The sequence below is a fragment of the Talpa occidentalis genome, unplaced genomic scaffold (genome assembly GCF_014898055.3).
Source record: "Talpa occidentalis isolate TD23 unplaced genomic scaffold, MPIMG_talOcc4v2.1 talOcc4.2, whole genome shotgun sequence".
In the NCBI taxonomy this organism is placed as follows: domain Eukaryota; kingdom Metazoa; phylum Chordata; class Mammalia; order Eulipotyphla; family Talpidae; genus Talpa; species Talpa occidentalis.
Genome location: NW_023602073.1, coordinates 67,830,647 through 67,836,577, shown reverse-complemented (window position 1 = coordinate 67,836,577; position 5,931 = coordinate 67,830,647).

The window sequence follows — 5,931 nt, the reverse complement described above, 5'->3', positions numbered from 1 at the left end:
TGTTGCAAATGAACAGATGTTAGCAGAGACACCTTGTGATTAAAACCTTTTGGACCTTGCCCTGCTGTCATATTAGAAACTTTAACCCTAGTATAGATAGTGCTGCATATATTTGCACATCCTCCTATCTTTGCACACACAAGACATACAAATCTTTAGTTTTAGAGCAATCCTCTAGGTTTGGGGCTTGCATGTCTCCACTTCAAATGGATCAGGCAGGAAGGACAGACCTGGAGACAGACAGTGGGGCTTCCTGAGCTATAACTAAAGAGCCATTAAAAGTGGAGGCAGCGCCTGATGGGTCAGGGAGGACTGTGGATTTGTGAGTGATGCTGTTTATATGCAGCCATTGATGGTGAGGCTGTAAAAGAGAGAGGACCAAGACTCAATTCCCACCCTCCTAAACACTGGAAGTGTCTTCAAAAAAAAAAAAAAAACAACTCACTCAATGGCTAAATGGCTTAAGTCATTAAGATTAAAAATTTTAAAAATGGGTGATTTAAAAAATGGGTATTTTCATTTTAATGAAAAGAAGCGGCTGGAGGAAAAGACAGAGGAAAGTTATTTCTTAAATGTATTTTTAATTTTTATCAGATCCTGAAACAAGTATGATAAAGTGAATATTTGTGATTTCTGGAGGTCCAGAAGTAGGATTTTAGTATTCTATTTTAGTTTTTCAGAAAAGATCAATAGCCTTGCTTTGGTACTGCTCGCTACTAAATCCTTGTGATTAGGGTTTCAAGGAGACAGTTATAGGGTTGTTTAATTCTCTCCATCTTGTCCTGCCACCTGCTACATGTACTTTTATCTTTCTCTTCCTCCCTAAACTGATCTGAACAACATGCTGTCATGATGGCTTTGGTGTCAGATGGACGGGGATTTGCCCTTGATGAGCTGTGGCATTTTGGGTATCTGCTTTCCATGAACAAAATGGATGGTGGTAACTTGTTCGTGGGGCTTGGGCAAGGAGTCATTGAGATAGTCTCTGTAAACCACAAACACCAGAAACATAAGAAAGCACTCAATGACCTAGAGCTCTTCTATCGAACACTCTGCCTTCTGGCAAATGTCAGGCAGGAAGAACACAGAGCTCAGCACTCTCCTTGCTCAGCAGCACCTTCGTGAAGGGAGCATAGGTCTTTAACAAACACAGCTTGGCCCTGATTGTTCTTTCTTTATGATCTTGGTTAGGGTTGTTAATCAGTTAATCAGTCATCAGTTATTTGCAACCCTAGACACTTCTTCATGTCGCATAGTGTCAAGTGAGCAAGGTTAAAGCCTTAAGTCCTAGGTTTGAAGGTTTTATGACTTTGCAGTTAAAAATATAGACCATGTACTTTGCTGGGCAAAGTACTTTTCTGTCTCTGCCCAGTGTAAAATATAGTAAGCAAGGCAATTAATGATCATATTAGGTGAAATACAGTAAAATATAATTTTCTTTAAAGGTATTGGGTCCGGTAACTTGGTTTGGTCTGTGTAAGAATTTTTATAAACTGACCCGTTGCAGAAGCCTTGTAAAGAAAGAGGCAACTGATAGGTGGGAAAGGGAAACTTTTCTCTAACCAGTGTCATTCTGCTCAAACCAGGACCTACTCTGGACTGAACTAAGATGACAATGTCTTCTTGTCCTAAGTCCTTCTCAGGAATGTTCCCTGCCCTCTACTTTCTCCACTTTCTACCATTGTTGGAGGCCGCAGTCCCCTCTGCTTCATTCACAAGGCTCTGCCATTTGCCTGTCAGTTAATGTCTGACACAACTGCCTTTGCTGACTCTCCAGGCCATTAACATATTCATGGAGTTCAAAGGTATTTACAATAAGAGTTGGCAAACTTTTTCTAGAAAGGGTCAAAATGAAACAACCTTGGAAAGAGGAAAATGCTAAAAGATAGCAGACAGACAGGAGACAGTAACAATAAAACTGTTACTACTTCTTTCAGGGATTCCAAAGAACAGCATGCCCAGGGAGGAGCCACATCTAGAATGGAGCTGGGAAAATGAGGACCACTGTATTAGCCAGGAGGAGTGCCAATAGGCCTATGAAAAAATGTTTGTCATCACTAATCATCAGGGAAATGAAAATCAACACCACAAGGAGATACAATCTCATACTTGTGAGGATAACCCATATCAAAAAACAAAACAAAACAAGATCAACAAAATCACAGAAACAAGTGTCAGTGAGGATGTGGAGAAAAAAAGAAACTTGTACACTCTTGGTGGGAATGTTGATTTGTCCAGCCCCTATGAAAACAATATGGAGGTTTCTCGAAACATAAAAAATCTATCTACCCAGGAATTCTACTTCTAGGTATCTTCCCAAAGAATGCAAAAACACTAATTTGAAAGGATATATGTACTCCTCTGTTCATTACAGCCCATATGGAAACAACCTAAGTGCTCAAGGACAGAGGAGAAAAATGTGGTACACATACACACACACACACACACACACACACACACACACAATGGAATACTACTCAGCTATAAAAAATGAACTCTTGCCATTCACAAAAATGTGGATGGAACTTAAGAGGATAATGCTAAGCAAATAAGTCAGAAGGAGAAAGAAAAATAAGTCAGATGTGGAAAGAAAGGGAAGCAAAACAAAGGATCAAACCAAACCAAACCAAAAACAAACCTTTGACATCTGACTGCAACACTGAGGCAAACCGAAGGGGAGGATAGGAAACAGGAGCTGGGGAGGGAGAATACCCAGTGGAGCACAGTCAAGGATTATTGGGGCTTTAGTGGTACACATGATGTGAAAACATACACTTGTAGAGGTTTTAACCTATAACCCCCAAAACAAATACAATGATGCAACCTAACTTTACCTCAATGAACATAATTGGAAAAACAAAATAATGGGTGAAAGAGTAAGTATTTCAGGCTTTGTGGGCCACATTGTTCCTTTTGCAGCTACTTAACTCTGCTGATCATAGGACAGCAGCCAAAAACAATAACTTAAGGTGTGAGTGTGGCTGCATTCCAATAAAACTGTTACAAAAACAGGTAAAGGGTTATAGTTTGTTAACTCCTGGGTTTTAGATAATTGACTCTCTAGAGGGTGGAGATTGAGATAATGATAACAATTTTAACAGAAGTGGCAGTAATAATTGACATGTACAAAGTTCTTCTTGTGCACCCTTCTAAGAGCCTAAAGTGTGACTACTCGGCTAAACCTTGTAACAATTCTAGGAAATAAGCTCCACTATTTTCTCCATTTACAGATGAAGAAATTGAGACTCAGAAATATTAAGAAACCTGCCAGTGTCTCACAGCTCCTCGCCAATGCTCCTAAAGCATCATCTGAGAATCAGTGACTTTACCCAGGGCTGGCCCCAGCACCCCCAGGACGGCCTCCATCAGCAACTGCAGACTACAGGCCCGTGTGTGCCTAGGGCTCTACCTCCAACAGTCTAAGTAGGGTAAGTGATTATCAGGCTTTTCTGCCCTCCTGCCATTAGGACTGATAATGGATCCCAGTGGTCCTGAATGCATGCCTGATGGTGGGCACCTGGAGTGGGGTGTGGGCATATGTAGGTGGGTACACCTGGGCTGAGACTGGGCTTATAAGGGCAGCATCACGGAGAACCAAGAGAATAAAAGAAAAGCAGAAGAGAGAGAATGAGATCACGAGAGAAAGCCAGAGAGCCCAGAAAGAGTGAAGACTCACAGAGGGCTGGGAGGCCTGCCAGCCTCTTGGCCCCCTCCCCCGGACCCAGCACCCCTGCCCACCGTGTACCTGGTAAAATCTCAGAAAAAGCCTGAAAAAGCCACCGAGGGCTCCAGGACTCTCCTTCTTTACCCGTCTGCATAGGATCATAGAGATCCTGCTCTGTGCCTTCCTGCCTTAACAGTCTACTGAGGATATTTAAATTCTAGAGAAACAGTTCCCAACTAGAGAGTCTCTCAAAATCCCCTGGAAAGCTTGTACAGATTCCTGGGCCTGGACCTAGGAAATTCTGATTCAAGTCAGGGGGGAGGTGCCAGGAATCTACATTTCTAATAAGCACCCCATGCTTCTGATACAGGTAGTCTGTGCAACACACTTTGATATGCAGGGTGCTATAGAATTTAGTTAATTAGTTGTTTTCACTGTGAATGAAGCTATTATTCCCAAGCTATTATTCAATAGCTTCCCCCAGGTTTCCTTTTTATATTAAAAAAAAAAAACAAAAAAAACAAAAAAACCCAGAAGATCACAGCAGCCTCAGATTCCTCGTGGGGACATACCAGATGTTAAGAATTACATCTTAAGGGTTGTAAGAACAACTTCAAGAACAGCCTCCCTAGGGTGTGGCTTGAAAACTTGCATTTTAATGAGCATGGGGCAGGGCCGTGAATCTTATGTGGAAAAATGTGGGATTCACTGACTTTTGCAGGCAACTTATTTTGGGCTGTATCACGACCAATCCCAGAGGTCCCACTGGAGAGCCAAGTGGAGACTTCTTATTCCCTTGGGCACTGAGGTCCTTGATAAACTACTCCCCATGTTCAGGTATGGATTCCATGGGTTTGGTTTTCTCCCCTAAAGAACACATTATTGTAACAGAGACATCTCCACAGAAGGGCAGCCATGTTCCCCACTTACATGCAGCCATCTTGGACTAGCTACTGGAAACTAGGAGAGGAGCTGAGCAGCCAGGGGCAGCTGTGCAACACAGAAGGCAGGTGGGCTCCAGGAGAGACACGTGGACAAGAAGGGCACTTACTTCTCGACTTTAGACTTGCTCCAGGGACTTGGGGGACTTGGAGCAGGGACATGGAGGAGAAATATAGAGACACTTGGAAGAGACATGGGTGAGAGATACTTGGGGAGGCTGACAATAGCAGTCATTACCTTTATTTGTATTTTGATTTTGCTCATTTCATCCCAGACTTGCTTGGCCCCTTACACCCCTCTCCTATTGTTTCCCACCAGAAGGTGCCTTAGACTTGTGGCAGCCTTTCAGGTTTCCACGGCCCTACTTTGGGCCAATCCAGTTTGGCTGGACCCATGAGGGGATGGGTAACTTTTTGGTGTTTTGTTGGGAAACTATTATCCTTTCCTCTTTCTCTATACTTTAATCCTATTGGAATTCTTTTCGCATAAGTATGTTTTGTCTTGGTGCATATGGATGACTGTACCCCTTCAGAGTATGCAAGTATGAAGGCTGCAGAGTGTCCCTCAGTCTGCATACTAACATTATCATCCATCTTTCATGCTGTGGAGAAGGATCAGACAAGAGGCTTACTTCCTTTTTGTCCATTCTCTTCCTATTTATTGAGTCATCCCAGAGTACTTAAAATTGAAACAGACTTGGACTTCAAAGCTAAAATTAAAGCAGACTTGTAGCAGTGAGGCATAAGATTGTCCCCTGATTTCAGGAAAATTCTGTACACTACATTAATTACAAGGGTTATCACTCCCAAAGGACCAAGGTGGACCATAGTATCTGGAGGGAAAATGAAACACGTGGGAACCATTGAGGAAAGGGAAGGGAAGACAATTGGAATGGGCACTTCTCTGAAAGGAAATGTGACTCTAAAGATTTTTTTTTTAATTACTGTCAAAGGACAAAACTAAAACAATATGGAAATGACTTTGATGTCCTTATTTAATACCATCCATGGATTGGGGGACCACAGATCTTCCCAAGAAGTGGAACACTCTTCCTGAGGGATTTTGGAGAAAAGTCAGAAATGGTGATAAAGAACAAGACGTGGTTGGCTAGGGTTGCATAACTGACCTTATTTAGAAAGATCACGGAACAAAATAATTAGTGAAGAGCCCAGAGTTGGCCTGGAAGTTTGGGAATAGGTTGACTGGATAATACTGAGCTTCTGATCAAACAGACCACTTACAGGAACATGAAATTTCATTGGGTGACATGGGATTCCAGGCAGGATGGGTTCCATTCGGGGCCTAGAAATTTATCTCAACACTAT